At 38.1% G+C, this 20,000-nt stretch overlaps 2 protein-coding genes across 5 annotated transcripts in view; one reads left to right on the top strand and one right to left on the bottom strand.

Moving 5' to 3' along the window:
• LOC144956086 (uncharacterized) overlaps positions 1-2,028 on the bottom strand; it is a 51,689-nt gene extending 49,661 nt beyond the window's left edge. For 3 of the 4 annotated variants that reach the window (XM_078886430.1, XM_078886427.1, XM_078886421.1), the window contains exon 1: positions 1,246-1,710. The gene's annotated coding sequence lies outside the window, so the exon portion shown is untranslated. Of the gene's footprint in view, positions 1-1,245; positions 1,711-1,985 lie in introns of those variants that run through there. The other variant, XM_078886423.1, reaches the window with a different exon arrangement.
• Positions 1-20,000, top strand: part of LOC144955978 (uncharacterized) — a 46,627-nt gene that overhangs the window by 12,700 nt on the left and 13,927 nt on the right. The window lies entirely within an intron of this gene.

Raw genomic sequence — 20,000 nt, forward strand, 5'->3', positions numbered from 1 at the left:
TGTCAGACCTTTATATATGTACACGTCGGAGTAAAGGAATAAAAGTGATTATTTTAGAAACCGATATCATAACAAAAACAAATAAACAAAAAAAAAAAAAAAAAAAAAAAAAAAAAAAAAAAAAAAACACAACCCCCCCCCCCCCAAACAAACAAAAAAAGAAATATACAATGATTTCCGGTTGCTTATTAAAAATGTGGCCTGTTCTTTTTCTTCTTTCTTTCTTTGATACAAAAGCAAAATTTTTGGTAGACTTTGGCTTAATTTTATTTGATGAACGGTCATAATTCTAACAACCTGGAAAACAAGACTGCAAAATCGAGGCGGCACCGGTGACCGATCGATCTTAGTCCTTTGCGTGTGAAGCTAGTGGTCTACCAACTGAACTATTGGACCCCCCCCCCCCCCCCGCCCCCCACACACATACACACACATACACACAGCACAGCTAACACTAAATCAAAATAGAATTGGACCATTTCATTCTCCAACAACTGTCAGTTATTTCGGTGATGACTTATTTTTGGCATTTTCTACCAAAAAAACATCTGGTATCCAATTTTTATTTTTATTTTTATTTTTTTTTGGTATTTAACTAATGATGAGACTGTTATTTATTATGTATGTCACATCGACGTCTGGCTGTGTCGGGGTGTTACGTCATCGGCGATAAATCAATGACTAACGATGGGTTGTCGTGGAACTAAAAGGAGATACAGATAATATGCAATATCAGAAACGTTCAAGCCCCCCCCCCCCCTCCCCCGGCCCCCTTTCCCTCTCCTCTCTCCACCACTGTCTTTCCCTTTCGAAAAAAATAAATAAGTGAAAAAGCAGATACTAAAATTAATGGTGTCGCTACAAGTAGGTTGCGAAACATCGGCTCTGGGGTGATATATTTTCCTGGAAGGCGGGGGGGGGGGGGGGTCCTTTTTTTGCTGGGTTAGTATAAATAATAAATAAGAGAATATGGTCTCAAACGTTTCCAAAAAAAAAAAAAGTAGTATTTACAGGTCTGGTAACTTAAATTGGACAACGTCATTCGGCTGTTTAGTAACGTATAGTATTTAGATACATACTAACATGAAATGAAGTGAGTGCGAAAGTGCCAGAAGAAAACAGAGAATAAGAACTTCGCGGCAGTGATGGGGGCTCGAACCCGCGACCGGTAGAGTCATAGATAGTATGCGCTTGGCTAATAAGCTAGCAACAGGAAGAGTGGTGGAGGAGGATTATGAAACATACCTTACACAACCAGCACTTTCATTCCAAAGTCCAAAAGCAGAAAACACACTCTGCCAAAATGTCCACAAGAAAAAGGCACTGTGTAAATACTGGCTAAGAAACTCACAACATTGCCATATAACGGAAATATAACGGACCAACACACAAAACTAATTGTAACATTGAATGTTTATAGATAATATGCACTTGGCCAAGAAGTTCACAACATTGCCATCCGGAAGTATAACTGGTCAACACACAAAACTGTGTGTAAGCATGATCGTTTACAGTCTGGTTAATACAGTTCAGTGAGAATTACTCATAAACGCGGATGGCAAAAAACAATAAACAAAGACCCGAGTGACGTCAACTAAGAACTATCTATAGTAAAATAAAGGGAGTAAAAATGACTCTTATAAAAGATACAAAACACAGTAAACGACGTTTTGGCCTTTGGTTTTCTTCAGATATAACACACCAATAAGAAAGAGCTGAGTGACGCCAATCTCGTTCCTTCTATAGATAGAAAGAAAATGACGTCACTCAGCTCTTTGTTGTTGTTTTTTGCCAGCCAATATTTATTCGCAGTTTTCACTTAAATTATTTTAATCAGACTATAAACGTTTAGGACACAATATATAGTTTTGTGTACTGGTACGTTATAACCGGCTGGCAAAGGTTGTGACCATTTTATTTAAATGTATAGCAATATACACGTTTTTTCATTTTTCAAGAGAAATGAGAAAGAAATGAACACACACCTCTGCTACACACTACATCCTACATATCACCACTATATCATACGTAGAACGAATGTCAGACTAGGACAAGACCTACTTTTAAGTCATACTTAATATTCTTATCTTAATTGTGTAGGGGATGAACAGACACGTCACTGATGTAATGTCGTATGCCTTGTATGTTGTTGACAACGTAGGTACTTTGTACTGTCGGCTATGTGGTCTAGTGGTATGACACTCGCCTTCGGATCGGAATGTCCTGGGTTTGAGCGTAGCCATCGTTAACATATAGATATTATGCACTTGGCTAAGAAGCTCATAACATTGCCATCCGGAAGTACAACGGACCAACACACAAAACTGTGTGTATCCATGAACGTTTATAGTCAGGTTAATACAGTTCAGTGAGCATTACTCATAAACGCGGATGGGGAAAAACAATAACAAAGACCTGAGTGACGTCATCTTCGAAATATCTATAGCCTGACACTAGAACCCTCCAGGACTTGCAGTTTGACGTCATTTTTTTAGGTTTGTGTAGCGTCTAGTGAGTTGTCGTTAGTAGAGCTCATGGAAACAAGTTATTTCATTGGTTGAACTATTGAATACAACTCACGATTTGTTTTCTTTTGTTGCAAAAGACTGGCATTTTGATGTCATTTTTTGGTCAGTGTCGGGCTATAACTTTACTATGGCTACGATCTGACACTGACCAAAAAATAACGTCAAAAGACAAGTCTTTGCTCTCAAAAGAAAACAAAAGGGATCACTTGTTTCCTTGGAGCTCTACTAATGACAACTCACTAGACACAAAATAAAAAAATGACGTCAAACTCAAACTGTGAGTCCTAGAGGTTCTAGTGTCGGGCTATAAGTAAACGATGGCTACGGTTTGAGTGTAGCCATCGTTAAACCTGACGTATAGATAGAATGCGCTTGGCTAAGAAGCTCACAACAATGCCATCCGGAAGTAAAACGGACCAACACACAAAACTTAGTGTAACCATGAACTTTAATAGTCTGGATAAAACAGTTAAGTGAGAATTATTCATAAACGTGGATGGCAAAAAACAATAAAAAAGACCAGAGTGACGCAAACTTCATTCTATCTATAGATAGAATGCGCTTGGACAAGGAGTTCACAACATTGCCATCCGGAAGTATAACGGACCAACACACAGACTCTGTGTAACCATGAACTTTTATAGTCTGGTTAATACAGTTTAGTGAGAACAACTCACAAACGCGGATGGCAAAAACAATAACAAAGGCCTGAGTGACGTCATCTTCGAACTATCTATAGCAAGTCACTAAGACCCATATTTTGACGTCATTTATAGGTATGTGGTCCATCTAGTGAGTTGTATTTAGTGTTGGTGAAGGAAACAAGTAATCCCATTGGTTGAACTGTTGAATACAACTCACGATTTATTTTCTATTGTGGCCAATGACTTGTCTTTTGACATCATTTGTTGGTCAGTGTCAGGCCATGAGTTTACGAAGGTCACGGTTCGAATCCAGCCTTGAGCGGCACCGTTTTGAGTCCTTGGGAAAGACTCTTTATTCACATTCTCCCACGGTACTGGGAGTACAAGCGGTCGGTGCGTTACAGCAAACAGCAACACGCGCAGGACGAGACATGATACCTGTAAGGCGATATTACAATTTTTTTCGGACAGAAACAACGCTGAAAACGGCCAAGTAGTCATTTTACATCTGAGTACGGCGAGAGAAAGTGAGTAAAGAGCCTTTCCAAAGGAATGATATGTGCGCCATTAGGACTCGAACCTCGGACCTTCTTATCCGAAAGCTATTGTCATACCACAAGACCACATAGTCACAGTATTATTATTAGTATTACTATTATTATTATTATTACTAGTAAAAAGCCCGCAATTTCGCGGGGAAAGAACTATTTTCATTCGATATTGCCAGAACCATTTTCTTGATTAGCTTGATTACGATTTCATGCACATTTTAATCGATGTGCTTGTCGTCGCTGTCATGCTTTATTCGGCATGATTTTAGTTTATCAGTCAGTAGATATCAATATCAATAAGTCACAAGTCTTTACCACGCTTTACTTGGGAGTGCTTTGCACTACCTTCAATACTTCACAAATTAAAATGGCGGCCGAGAATCAAAACAATGGTCAAATTAGGAAATTTTAAACTTTCACAAATCTTTCAAGGTTTGTTCTAGAGTTTTTAAAACGCTTTTATATGATGACAAATTGAACAAATAAACGCCTGACAAAAGATCAACGGTGAAAATACAAATTGAATGAATACTGGGGATGTAGGAGCTTTCGGAATGTCTCCCCTTTACTTATGTGAGGTCAAATGAAAATCTGAAACGGACGCGAAAAATATCAAGTCCCCGAATCTGTCTACTTTTGGTTTGTTCGCGCTAGAAGCTAGACAGAACCAATTGACAGTTTGCTGAAACGTTTAACTAAATATTTCCCAGGGCAAAAATTATCACATCGATGGCATAAAAACGACAGTAATATCAGCAGTAATATTAGTTGATGTTGTTAATCGGTGAAACTTGTTTAAAATTTCTGTAAATCCGAATACCGTCATGTGGTCAAGTGAATTATATCACTATGAATGCCACGATTTGCTGAAAAATGACAATCTGACCGTTCCTAGCAAATACACCCTCCTTGATTGATGATGATGATGATGCTGATGATGATGATGATGATGATGATGATGATGATGATGATGATGATGATGATGATGATGATGATGATAATGGCGATGTTGATGATGTTGATGATGATGATGATGATGATGATGATGATGACGATGTTGATGATGATGGTGATAATGGCGATGTTGATGATGTTGATGATGATCATGATAATGGCGATGTTGATGATGATGATGATGATAGAGATGACAATGACAGGCATGTTCAGAAAAGAGATTTATGGCACATAATCCCTAATCCAGTTGACCATTGTGGGGACTGATTGCCAGGTTCTAATCCCATCAGTTAATACCATTATACATTCCTCTGACAGACTGACTGACGGCTATGCGGTATATTGTCGTATGACACTCGCCTTCCGATTAGAAGGTCCTGGGTTCGAGTCCCGATCTGCACGGCGGATAGTTGAGTCCTTGGACAAAAGGCTCTTTAAATTACTCACGTATTCTCACCGTATTCAGGTGTAAAATGAGTACCTTGCCTGGCCGTTGACAGGGTCGTATCCTTTTGAAAAAAAAAGGAATGTCGCCTAATAGGCGTCACGTCTCGTTCTACATGATACGTGTTGCTGCTGGTCAGGAATCCTTTGTAAAGCGCTTTGAGAACGTTTTATAGATATTGTGGTAGATAAAAGCTCAAGATCAATAATGATTATTTTATTCAATACGATTCAATAGTCTGATGTCACGCCTCCCGGCAACGGCGGCCATCTTGGTTCTGCTAGAACTTTTCATATGCCTTGTGATCAGAATGTGTAAAAGTAAAAACATGATCAAATGTATGTGTTTTTTCCCCCTCTGGATACCCTTTATGCTCGCCGGAGAAATATTCATACGGGCGTCCGCCATTGTTCCGATAGTTTAGAGCCAGTGTTGCTAAGTTACCATGCGTCATTAGGAAGGAAGTGACGTTACGACTATTGAATCCTATTGATGCTATGCGTTAAGGTTTTAGCAAGACTCACAACATCCGACAGCAGGATATAACGTATCAACACATAAAACTATGTGTGACCTTAAACGTGTATATAGAAAGTATGCGATTGGCTAAGAAGTTCACAACATTGCCATCCGGAAGTATAAAGGACCAACACATAAAACTGTGTGTATCCATGAACGTTTATAGTCAGGTTAATACAGTTCAGTGAGCATTACTCATAAACGCGGATGGCAAAAATCAATAACAAAGACCTGTGTGACGTCATCTTCGAACTATCTATATAATAGATAGAATGCGCTTGGCTAAGAAGTTCACAACATTGCCATCAGGAAGAATAACGGTCACTTCGGCCTTTTATATTGTTTTTTTGCCATTCGCGTTTATGAGTATTTCTCACTAAATGCATTAAGCAGACTATAAACGTTTTAGGCTACACATAGTTTTCTATGTATTGGTCCGTTATACTTCCGGATGGCAATGCTGTGAGTTTCTTAGCCAAGTGCATACATATATCTCTACTTTTGTACTATAAATAAAACCCAACCTATTTTCAAAATTTTGACCAGAAAACTCTTTCTTCAAATATCGATCGATTAAATACAGCATGGCTCAGCGGTACGATCTTTGATTCGTACCCGAAAGGTACCGAGTTCGATTACCCGCTGCGCTGTGTGGCCTTGAGCAAGTCACCTCGCCGTAGCTCAATTTGCGGCGCTGCACTGCGGCTGACGCCTGGGTTATTCCAGTCTTCCCTTGGAATAGACCCTAAAGACAATTTTCCTCTATGGGATGAATAAAATGAATTTTATTTTTTTTATTTTTAAAATGACCAATATCTTGTCAAAAACTCTCAAACCTGGGACTTTGGGGAAGTCCTTCAGGAAGTCCCAGGTTTCGCAGTATTTGACAAGATAAGGGTTATTTTAACAGATCAATATTTGATGGCCGAGGTTCGGGCCAAAATAAAAATGTCTTTTGTTACAGAGAGTCTGGAGACTGGGTGGGGTTCAATACCTCCACAGTGGGCAGGGAGGTACTTATTGTGTCTTCTATCCCCCTATATCTGTTTTCCAACATGCTTTCTGCCTTTGTCTTGGTGTGAGATTGCTCGGTTTTGTCCCGACCCTGGCCAGAGTCCTTGACTAGGAGGGAAACAGTCAAATGCATAGTTATTGTTTTTGGAGATGATATTTTTTTCCTTGTAAATCTTCTCTCTGTTATGTATTATTATATTTGTTATTTTTAATGTATAATGTAAGCATGTGAGTGTATTCCTCTTTGTTGGATTTTATGCTTGTGTCCGGGTGAGACTTATGGGTGATCTCAAACTAAGTACATTGATGGTTTGCTCTTGGAATCTACATCTGATCCCTATTTGTTCCCAGTTCCCCTTTGTCTTACTTTCTCGTGGGTGCTTTAATTGTAATTCCAGAACTTTTTACTATCCCATTTTCTTCCTTTTTACTGGCGCTGATATAACCTAAATGTGTTGCAAGCGCCGTAAAACCCTTAAAAACAAAAACAAAACAGAGTCGGGAGAAGACCTGTCCTTCATGCATGTCTATTAGCCGACGTAAACATTTATGCAGGTCTGCTGATATCCGAACTCACTTTTGGGCCTACTCGTTTTTGTTTTGTTTTTAAGGGTTTTCCGGCGCTTCCAACACATTTAGGTTATATCAGCGCCAGTAAAAAGGAAGAATATGGGATAGTAAAAAGTTCTAGAATTACAATTAAAGCATCCAAGAAAAAGTAAGACAAAGGGGAACTGGGAACAAATAGGGAACAGATGTAGATTCCAAGAGCAAACCGTCAATGTACTTAGTTTGAAATCACCTATAAGTCTCATCCGGATACAAGCATAAAATCCAACAAAGAGGAACACACTCAAATGCTTACATTATACATTAAAAATAACAAACATAATAATACATAACAGAGAGATGATTTACAAGGAAAAAAATATCATCTCCCAAAACAATAACTATGCATTTGACTGTTTCCCTCCCAGCCAGGACTCCGGCCAGGGCCAGGACAAAACCAAGCAATCTCATTCGAAGGCAAAGACAGAATGCAAGTTGGAAAACAGATATAGAGGGATAGAAGACACAATAAGTACCTCCCTGCCCACTTTGGGAGGTAGGAACCCCACCCAGTGGGCCGACTTTAACACCGTTGTAATGGACAATATTTTGCGTCTTTTTTGAGATTTCCATTACAGTAATGAAATCATAAGGCATTGGGTTATCAGACCTGCGATTAAGAGCACGTCGCTATCAGCTAAAGATAGTTCGAAGTTGACGTCACTCAGGTCTTTGTTATTGTTTCTTGCCATCCGCGTTTATGAGTAATTCTCACTAAACTGTATTAACGTTTAAGATTACACATAGTTTTGTGTGTTGGTTCGTTGTACTTCCGGATGGCAATGTTGTGAACTTCTTAGCCAAGCGCATACCATTGATAGAAAAACAATAACAAAGACCTGAGTGACGTCAACCGAACTATCTTTAGGCATACAAACAGAAAGACAGACATATAGATAGTATGTGTTTGGCTAAGCAGCTCATAACATTGCCATCCGGAAGTATAACGGCTCGATAATACAGCTAAGTGAGAATTACTCATAACCGTGGATGGCAAAAAAAAACAACAACAAAGACCTGAGTGACGTCAACTTCGAACTATCTATAGATAGTATGCAGATGACGTCACTCAGGTCTTTGTTATTGTTTTTTGCCATCCGCGTTTATGAGTAATGCTCACTGAACTGTATTAACCCGACTATAAACGTTCATGGATACACACCGTTTTGTGTGTTGGTCCGTTATACTTCTGGATGGCAATGTTATGAGCTTCTAAGCCAAGCGCATACTATCTATAGGCATACAAACAGAAAGACAGACATATAGACAGTATGGGCTTGGCTAAGCAGCTCGCTCATAACATTGCCATCCGGAAGTATAACGGACCAACACACAAATCTCTGTGTAACCTTGAACGTTACAAGTCTCGATAATACAGCTAAGTGAGAATTAGATACTCATAAACGCGGATGGCAAAAAAAAAATAAAATAACAACGACTCGATAGAGAGACAGAGAGAGCATGAGAGAGAGAGAGAGAGAGAGAGAGAGAGAGAGAGAGAGAGATGATTGGAGTGGATACGTATAATTCACCGTGATGTATTCCAACATTATTTATAATGATAAAAATAATATTATGCTCTTTATCTTCAATGGTAGAAAACAATAGTAGTCTTTATCCCCAGTTTCTATAGCGTGAAACCGACAATAGCAAATGCTTGCTATCCTTTGGATCGAGCCCCCCCCCCCCCCCCAGTAATTTGAATGAGCACGCATGATGTACTGTAATGTATTCCAATAATATGATAATAATATGCTCTTTATCTTCAATGATAAATAACGGTAGGACCAAATATTTTATAATCTGACAATCTGACAACTGGTCACACTTCACACTGATACAGAAAGCTGAGCATGTCAATCAACGGGTGAAGTTTATACCCTTTTTTATTTTAATTACACGGTAGATCAGTTCACGGTGTCTATATTATCTATACAATGGCTATATACACAATGGTGTCCTTTTTCTTTTTTATTAGATTAGGTTAAAATAAATTATGGACAAAGGCCAGCGACCGAAGCCTAGCACTGTTATACATTGCCAAACTCTGGAAAAAAAACACCTTCCAAAAAATCATGTATTTAAAATTTTGGCCAGAAACCTCGTTTTTCGAATATAGGTCGATTAAAATGACCCCCATCTGGTCAAAATACCCTCAAACCTGGGACTTTCGTAAAGTATTTGACCAAATGAGGGTCATTTGATTGATCAATATTTGAAGGACGAGGTTTCTGGCCAAAATTTTAAAGAGTAACTACCCCCCCCTAAAAAAAACAACAACAACAACAAAAAAAAAAAACAAGAAAAAAAAAAAAAAAAAACAAAAACAAAAAAAAAACGCGAAACCCAAGGAAACCATACAAGTAACTATAATTTCCGTGTTTATAAACCAATTCGCATCAAATTTGAATGTAAATGGTGCTGCTCGAAGCTCGAAGAAAAAAATAACAATGTGAAATTGAATGTAAGCTTCAACTTTATTACGAAAACAGATAGAATGGACGTTCCGGGTTTCCCCTTTATCAACAAACAGAACATATTGTTTATTCATCTTAACAACGTCACTACCACATTATCTCATTTATCCTGTTTGTTGATAAAGAGGAAATCCGAAACGTCCATTTTTATCTGATTTCGTAATTAAATTGAAGCTCACACATTCAATTTCACATTGTTGTTTATATCAAATTTCAACGGACGTTGCTTCATTCATCAACAGTGTGTAGAATGTAAATAAAATCATTATTCAACAAAGCTGTCATGGAAAATCAAAGCAATGAGTACAGCTTACCAAAACGAAAGTAAAAAACGAGGAGGCATTAAAAGAAATTGGAGTACGACCAACTTTGGTAAACATCATCAGAAAAAGACCGTTAAAATTTTCTCGGACATATTTACAGAAAAAAACGGAATTGAAAAGATTATACTTACGGGTAAAGTTGCTGGGAAGAAAAGAAGAGGGAGACAGAGGATAGATTACTTTGACAATCTGAACGGATGGATTGGTGGAGGAGGAACATGAATCGAGCTATTGAGAAGATCTGAGGACAGAAATCGTTGGAGGGACATGGTCACCGATGTCTGCAACAGGCCTGGCACTTGATGATGACCACAACGAGTTTTTGTTGTGTGAACGTTTCTCACAAAACAAATTCCATAAAGAAAACACAAAGAGCTTTTCTGCCGTACTCTGGAAAAACCCATATTTTTTGAAAATTTGGTGAGAAAACTCGTCCTTCAAATATCGATCGATTTAAAAGATCCTCATCTTGGCAAACCCTCTCAAACCTGGGACTTCTTTTGCGAAGATTGGGGGTTGTCGAAGAGTTAACTCCCCTTCCGTAAAACTCAAATTGTTACAGAAATACACACGGCGGACAAATCAAATTGTTTTTTATTTAGCTTGGACGATCGAAGAGTTTCTGCAATGACAGAATTTATGAAGGGCAACACAGACAAAGCCTTATTACAAAGAAAGTATTGGACTGGAACCCCCAGGCCAGAAGATCAATGGGAAAGTCACGGGGAACAGGTAGAAGAATTAAAGAAGCTGATATACAGAGGAGTGATAAGACATGGAACGAGATTTTAAAAAAAAAGTTAGTTCAGGATGGAGAAGGATGGGAATCGTTTGTCTGTGGCCCACTCTCTCTCTCTCTCTCTCTCTCTCTCTCTCTCTCTCTCTCTCTCTCTCTCTCTCTCTCTCTCTCTCCCTGAACCAGGTTGAAAAAAAAAGGCAATGACGATGAATTGACTTGAGGGAGGGCGGGGGGGGGGGGGGGGCGCATGATAAACTGTTGCTAATAGGTCTTAAGAACCACTTTTATTTTCACCCGTTTCTCTCCCATCACAAAACAATGGGTTACATATTATCATGGAAGAATGACATCTATCACAATCACTAATGAAACAAAACCCACATACCTTTGATCTCCGGTTTCCTTCATTGTTTTTATGACAACGTCATTTGCATATAAAACACGTAGAACATATCAGCCTGTCTGTCTGTCTGTTAATGTGATAAGAAGAATAGGATTTGAACTGTCTCCACATTGATCTTGGATAGACATGCGCTTTACCCTTTCCTTAGGAAAAGCTCTCTAACTTGGAACTTCGCGCGAAGTCCCAGGTTTGAGACTTTTTGCCAAGATGAGGGTCATTTAAATCGATCGATATTTGAAGGACGAGTATTTTGGCCAAATGTTTAAATATGGGCTTTTCCAGAGTACGGTAGAGATATGGATAGAATGAAGATGCCGTCACTCGAGTCTATGTTATAAGTTTTTTCTTTTTGCCATCCGCGTGTATGAATGATAGTTCTCACTAAACTGTAATAACCAGACGATAAACGTCAAGGTGACACATAGTTTGTGTGTTGGTCCGTTATACTTCAGATGGCAATGTTGTGAGCTTCTTAGCCAAGCGCATCCTATAATCTATAGATAGTTCGAAGATGACGTCACTCAGTCTTTGTTATTGTTTTTTTGCCATCCGCGTTTATGAGTAATGCTCACTGAACGTATTAACCCGACTATAAACGTTCATGGATACACACAGTTTTGTGTGTTGGTCCGTTATACTTCCGGATGGCAATGTTATGAGCTTCTTAGCCAAGCGCATTCTATTTATATAACGGACCAACACACAAAGCTAAACCATAAACGTTTATAGTCAGGTTAATAACAGTTTAGTGAGACTTACTCACAAACGTGGATGGCAGAAAACAATAACCAAAAAAAAAGAAGGTCTGAGTGACGTCCTCTTCGTTCTATCGATACTCTTGAGCTCCATTTGCATTGTTTAATAAACGACCTCATTTTCATACTGAAACATGCAGACATCATCCCGTCTGTCTGTCAATAGGATAAGAACAGTAAGATAGATAATGTCTGTCTGCCCTTTGATCACGGATAGACACGCCGTTAAACGTGACAAACGTGAAACGTCGCCGGGGGCATTGTTGTGGCTCAGTGGTACGTACGGTCTTTGCTTCGTACCCAAAAGATACCGAGTTCAGCTACTACCCGCATCATTGTGTGGCCTTGAGCATGTCACATTATCGCCCTAGCTCACTTTGCGGTGATATACTGCGGCTGACGCCTGGATTATTCCAGTCTTCCCTTGGAATAGACCCTGAAGACAAATTTTCCCCTTGGGTATGATATGACTAAAGGGAATTAAATTTTATTTTATTTTAGTATCTGTTTTTTATTTTAAGTAGAGGAATTCATGTAACGCATATTACATATGATGGTAGTAGAGCTTTTTATAATAGAGCTTTATATAGCGCAATATCCACTGAACGTATTAAACGCGCTTTACAAAGGATCCCTGTCCAACAGCAACACGTAGCATGCAGATCGAGAGACATGACGCCTGTTAGGCGATAATACAATTTTTTTCTCCGACAAAGACAACACTGTTAACGCCAGTTAGCTCATTTTACACATAATTACGGTGAGAGAATATGAGTAAAGAGTCTTTTCCAAGGCCTCAACTATGCGCCGAGTGAGGTTTGAACCCATGACCTTCCGATCCGAAAGCGAGTGTCATAACACTAGACCACGTAGCCGCATGATGTTGATGATGGCCACTATGGTAAAAAGTATTATAGTCGCTACAGTTAACATTAAAAATCGACAATGTACCTTTACACAGTCCTGCCTAGTCCTAAGAATAATTCGTAGAAATGCGAATTTTTGACTCCAGCTACAGAATTGCATTCGCCTCTTTGGCCGGGATATAGACTCCTCAAAACTGGGGGAGAAATTGCCAGGCTTTTCCACCAGCAAGAGGAGACACTGGGTGGCATGAGCGAATCGGCTTCGGTCGAGAACCTGTCTAACGCCAAATCGCTTCATCAATGGGGACTTTCCACCTGTTGTGGTAACGAGACCGAAACCGCAGAGTATGTAGTCGAACGGTGTGTTGTGACGAAGCTTCCGGGTGGGTTTGCGACGGTGCACGAGTGCGGTACGGAATTTGCTGATTGGATCGTCCTAACACAGTAGTGTGAACACCATTTGAAGATGCTGCCTCTTAATTAATCTTATTGAAAAGGAAGGTGAAAATTTTGGATTTGTATTTTTTTGTGTGCATTTTATGAATGAATATATCTATTCACCCGAGCATTTTAATTTATTTGAAGTAAATCGGGTGATTTGTCATGAAGTTATGGTCAGATGTTTGGGAAAGGTATCCAGCAACTCATTTCAACTTTCATACTTTTTCAACTTGCCTAGCTGTAAACAATATTTAGAAGTGAAATTAAGCTTTGAAATTTCCCGAAGATGTAAAAAAAAAAGAGGGTTGATTCATTTATGACAAGAACTCATATTGGATAAAAATTGACCTTCTCACTAAACTTGGCAATATCTCAGTTCAAACCTTTTCACCATCCGACTGATTGCGTCATTCACTGTAACATATTCAGCACTTTGAAGCATTGCTGGATCAGGCTGAAGGCAAATCATTTAGTTCTAAACCTATTTAAGGTGGATTTTCTTTTTTCCCCATTGAAAACTACGAATTTTTGAAATTTCAAATAGGCAGCTCTTCCCTTACAGGGCTTGAATAAAACTTCAAAAATCCTTAAAACTATGTATTCTGACAACAAGAGATGAAGTGAGTAGGAAAGTGGCAGAAGACAATGGGGGTTTGAACCCGCGACCTTACTGGTGCGACAACTCCGCCTGGCCGGGAAGAGCGTGACTCTACCGTATGAGCTATCCATGATTTGACACCAACTTTCATTTTCAACAAGTTTTTAATGACTTCGAGATGTTTTTTTTTTCGTGCGGCTATGTAGTCTTGTGGTATGACACTCGCTTTTTGATCGGAAAGTCCTGGGTTCGAGCCTCGCTCCCCGAATGAGTCGTTGGAAAAGGCTCTTTACTCACATTCTCTCACTGTACTCAGGTGTAAAATGAGTACCTAGCCGTTAACAGCGTTGTCCCTATCGGACAAAAATGTAATATCGCCTAACAGGCATCATGCCACGTCCTACATATTAAGTGTTTGCTTTTGGCCAGGAACCTTTTGTAAAGCGGTTTGAGGACGTTTAGTGGATATTGCGCTATATAAAAACTCAATTTTTTAATTTAATTTTTCATGATCTTCTGAAATTGGAGCCAAAACTTCGGAATTCTACGAAATTAACGAAATACTGGGCAGGTCAGCAATCCATGGATTATGCATGGATTCTCTAAAGTTGATTCCGGACAGGCCAAGACATGTACGCAATAATACGATTCTGCTTTACATCTGCCGCGCTCTGCGGCTATCTATGTAGTTTTGTGGTATGACACTCGCTTCGTCGAATCGGAGGGTCCTGGGTTCGAACCTCGCTCGGCACATAGTTGAGTCCGCCCTCTTTACTAGCATTTACTCACCGTACTCATAGTATGCAAAATGAGTATCTGGCCGTTAACAGCAATGTCTGTCCGAAATCAGAATAATATCACATTACAAGCGTTCTGTCCCGTCCGAGGTGTTACGTGCTGCTCTCTCTCTCTCTCTCTCTCTCTCTCTCTCTCTCTCTCTCTCTCCCTCCCCTCTCTCTCTTTCCTCTCCCCCCCCTCTCTCTCTCTCTCTCTCCATCTCTCTCCCTCTCTTTCTTCCTCTATCTCTCTCTCCCTCATTCTCTCTCTCTCTCTTTCTCTCTCTCTCTCTCTCTCTCTCTCTCTCTCTCTCTCTCTCTCCCTCTCAAAATCCCCCTAAATCCATCTAAAGGAATTCATATGAAAAATGATTTGATGTAGAATGACCACCCAAAAATAAACCAATACATACAGGGATTATCTCTAAGGTTCACTCCGTACAAACTCTGACGTGTCGATACTGCCGTACTCTGGAAAAACAAACAAACCCATATTTAAATATTTGGTCATAAGACTCGTCCATCTATAAATATCGATCGATTTGAATGACTCTCATCTTGGCAAAATCTCTCAAACCCGGGATTTATTATTATTATTATTATTATTATTATTATTATTATTATTATTATTATATTATTATACATTATTATTATTATTATTATTATTATTATTATTATTATTATTATTATTATTATTATTATTTTATTATCATCATTATCATCATTATTATCATTATCATCATTATTATCATTATCATCATCATACTAAACACATTTCGTTTCGGGCTAAAAATCAGTCGCAAACATTCGTGTTTATTATTTTGTACTTTTTATTTATAAAATAAAAGGCTGCTATCATATTTATTGTTTTTGTACAATCAATCTTAGCGACAAACTATAATTATTCCAAGGAGTCCAAATTTATACTACGCCCCTCCCTCCCCACCTCCCTGTCACTACCTTAAAGTGATACTAAGCTGCTATAAGAAGTACTGTAAAGAAATATTGAGCAAAAGTGAATAAACATAAACAGCTTCGAAAAAGACCAAAATACCAAACATGGAAAATTTCATCTCATACAATGAAAATAAAATTCCCTTTATTCATTCATCCCATAGGGGAAATTTGTCTCTAAGGTTTTGTTCCAATGGAAGACTGGAATAACCCAGGCGTCAGCCGCAGTGCATCGCCGTAAATTAGACCTAGGTCAAAGGTGACTTTCTCAAGGCCACACAGTGCAGCGTCGGGTGATCGAACTCGGCACCTTGTGAAAGACCGTACCGCTAAGCCAAGCAGTCCCCTGACAGCCTCAAAAACCCTTCATCAGTCAGAATGAAAAACAATAAAAGTATTTTATGATGACGTTGTTGTTGTTGGTGGTTGATCCCGTTTTTTCGATGACTACTATGTTACAAGTGTGCATATGTGTGAGTGTGTCTATGTCAATATTGTATTGTTATAAACGTGTAACCAAATGACAAATTGCCATTTTTTTTAGGACAATAAAGATTTATTATTATTATTATTATTATTATTATTATTATTATTATTATTATTATTATTATTATTATTATTATTATTATTATTATTATTATTATTATTATTATAATTCTATAAACCACGATGGTGTGTTTCGTCATTTCCGTCCTTGAAACGTCTATTATGTCCCCTTGCAACATTACACGACACAATACACCAAGGGCCGGCTACTCTGTACAAGTTCGTACAATGTGTTCTCTCCTGTCACCTGTCTAACTGCTAGTCCTCTCTGATGGACGTCTCCGTCCCAGCTGAATTATAGGTGGTAGGTTGTGACCGGGACATTCCTCGAATGACCCTCTTCGGCCATTGGCTAGTATGTACTGTAGTCGTAAGTAGTCCGTCCTCTTGTTGTTGTTGTTGTCGTCGACGTTGGTGGTTTCGGTGATAGGTCACTTTCGCTTTGGTGAAGGGTTGGTATTTGGTCTTTTAAAAATCTTTTATTTTTAGCAGACGGGATATTTAGCGAATGCACTATGGACTAAGAATAATTACAAAGACGTATTCACACTGGACTAGTTTATTATTTCTTTGATTGGTAAGTTCGGAAAGTCTTTATAGGTGTCTTTAAAAGTTTTAATTTAGTTTTCTGAATGATTAAAAATTAACGCCCCCCCCCCCAAAAAAAAAAAAAACCAAAAAAAAACCAAAAAAAAAAAAACAAAACAAAAAAACAAAAACTAAAAACAACAAACAAACAAATAAAGAGAACGAAAAAAACCCTCAAGCAAACAAAAAAATAAAAACAAAACAAAACAAAACAGAACTAAAAGCCCCCCCCCCCCAAAAAAAAAAAAAACAAAACAAACAAAACAAACAACAAAACAACCCAACAACTACAAACAAACAAACAAACAAAAACAAACTTGTATTCGAAATGAAAGGGTGTTTTAAGTATACGCGTGTGTATGTGTGTGTGTGTGTGTGTGTGTGTGTGTGTGTGGTTGTGTGTGCGCTTTGCATGTCAAGGTTAAAGATATATGTTTGTACACCACATGAGTACATTTAAGTTGAAATACCATCTTTACCACGTGTATCGTTATTGTAATATTTAATCAATAGATTTATGGCATTACTAATTAATATTAAGGGCATTCAAAGGATCTTATCCTATTTTGCCCTATACCACATGTTATGTTATACCACATGTTAAGTGTTAAATTCATTTTGTTTTTCCCAACACTGTCACTGTCGGACTTTGTGTGAAAAACAAACCAAGTACCTATTTTAATTTAATTTTTTTTTTTTTGCCAGAAAACAAATCTGTGAAAGATCGATCGATTATAATATTGAAAATGACATTTATTTATGTATTAGAATTTTAATTATCAATTATTTGACAATGAATACCATTTATATTATGAATAAATTATATACATGCATACAAGTTACATAGGGTATTTTTTAAAGAACATATTAGCTCTTAAACGATACGATATGATACGATTAGTAGACAATCTCATCTTGTCAAAAGTTATCGAAATTGACTCTTCCGTGAAGGCTTATATTTCTCCTTCTGCTTTGCCTGGTATTGTTTCATTCACACATTTTCTATGCGGCTATGTGGTCTAGTGGTATGAAACTCGCTTTCGGATCGGAAGATGTCCTGGGTTCGAGCCTCGCTCGGCGCATAGTAGAGTCCTTCGAGAAGGCTCCTTACTCACTTTCTCTCACCGTACTCAAGTGTAAAATAAGTACCTGGCCGTTAACAACGTTGTCTTTCTCCGAAAAAAAAATGTAATATCGCCTTACAGGCGTCATGTCTCACTCTATATGTCACGTGTTGCTGTTGGTCAGGGACTCTATGTAAAGCGCTTTGGGCACTTTTAGTGGATATTGCGCTAAATAAAAGCTCACGTTTTAAAAAAAAATCGAATTTTGAAGATTTTTGTCTTGTATAATATCCGATATAATGCAAAAGCTGAAATATTAATGCTTGTCGTAATAAAAAAACTGATTGCTTCAATACCATGTCATGTATCTATAAGGTATTTAAAGTATCTATTATACTATAGTCAAATTTTTAATAAGTGGCGCGTGTTTTTCTTCTTCTTCTCAGCTGTCCCCAATGCATAGCTGCAAAAATTTGTATGAACCCCTGAATCAAGTTGTCTTGATAAAAAACTATTTTTTTAAAATGAATTTTAAAACAATAGGAAAGGATTTAGTTTATTACAGCTATATTAAAATCGATAACAGGCGAGGATCGGAATTCATAGAAAATTTACATTATCAAAATTATGAATTTTCCGCCTATCCATTTTGAAGGAATTCGTTATACTGGAGTGTTTGGTTAATTGAAGCTTAAACGATTTACGTGCAGTATTTGAATATGAAGCAACGAATAGGAATTATTAACTATCAGACATCTACATTTTATAACTATCAATACACACTACTGGTGAATACAAACGAGAGTGAAGATAACGCGCTTCCAATATAATTTTAATTGCAAAAGTTTGAGAAATAGCTTATGCCAAAGAGGATTACATAAATTTATGTAGACTGCTGGTCAAAAGTAAAAATTCATCAATTATGAGACAGTGTCTCCACAAATATGTATTCAACAACAACAACAACAACAACAACAACAACAACAACAACAACAACAACAACAACAACAACAACTACAACAACAACCAAGAAATACTGGAAACATCAATCAGCACAGTCTGATGACGAGGATGATGAAAAGGAGAAATGAAAGGACTACAGAAAGATTCCGAGCATCACTCTATCCAATGAAATGTAATTTTCCTCTAGTTTGCGAAGGTTGAGGCATGACTTTTCTCAGTCTACTCTTTATCATTTATTGCCTCGTCGGTGAGAGTAAATGTGGTGTTCCCCCTCTCAATCTTTCCCTCTTCTTAGGCCCAATGACCTCGATTGGATTGCGCTCACAGTGATATGGGGGACGTCGCGCAACCTCGTGTCAAAACTCCCTGATTAGACAGTCTGCTTTGAAAGCTGTTTCTGGTTCATTTCATTTTTTTCTTTCTAAGGAGTATAGTTAGCATTTTGATAAATGGTCAGAATATGTAGTACTGTCTGATTGAAACCATGAAATCGTCAGCTTTTATAATTGCCAAAGTTGGAGCCTTAAAGTGACCATGGGCCAACGAATGGTAGCGTTGTCCAATACAATACAGCTGGGTGCTTCAATGGAAGGCAGCAAACGATATTTAGTCAGTCTTAAAACGCCTTTGCATTGACACCAGAATAATATTCCAGACGATGTAGAGAAGAAAAAATGGCATGACATCCTTTTAAATATCAAGTATCATCACCACCTGCAAGAATAACAATGATTCTCTGTCCAGAACCCATGGTCCTTTTTCTGCTTGAATAATCAGACATCTAATATTTTTTCCGATGTACGAGTATATTTACGCTCATCCAGCTCCATACATCTTTGGATGATATCCATATCAAAGTTATATATGATCCTTTTCCTGCCATGTCGTTCTATACTGGTGGTCTCTCTGTCGTAATTTGATAGCGATCTTCTCATGGTTGATTGTGAAATTCCAAAACCATTGCCGTCCTCTTCAATGACTTATCGATAGATACAAAATTTCTTTTCCTAGCTTTACGAGAGTGGAACCGATAGAGATCCCGTACCGTATCGTGTTGTTTAAGAGCCTAATTTGTTTTTAAAACCTTCAAAGGCCCTGTGAAACGTTCATGAATAGAAAAAAAATTGTCAAAGTTATATAAACAGTGTTTGTTAATTTGACAATATTGAGTATACAATCACTATCTCAAATGATTTAAAGCGAGAGATTTCATATCAGTCTTTGTTAATTGCGACATGATGTA

The sequence above is a fragment of the Berghia stephanieae genome, chromosome 10, assembly GCF_034508935.2.
Source record: "Berghia stephanieae isolate SIO BIC M18660-M18661 chromosome 10, UCSD_Bste_1.3, whole genome shotgun sequence".
NCBI classification, from domain to species: Eukaryota; Metazoa; Mollusca; class Gastropoda; order Nudibranchia; family Aeolidiidae; genus Berghia; species Berghia stephanieae.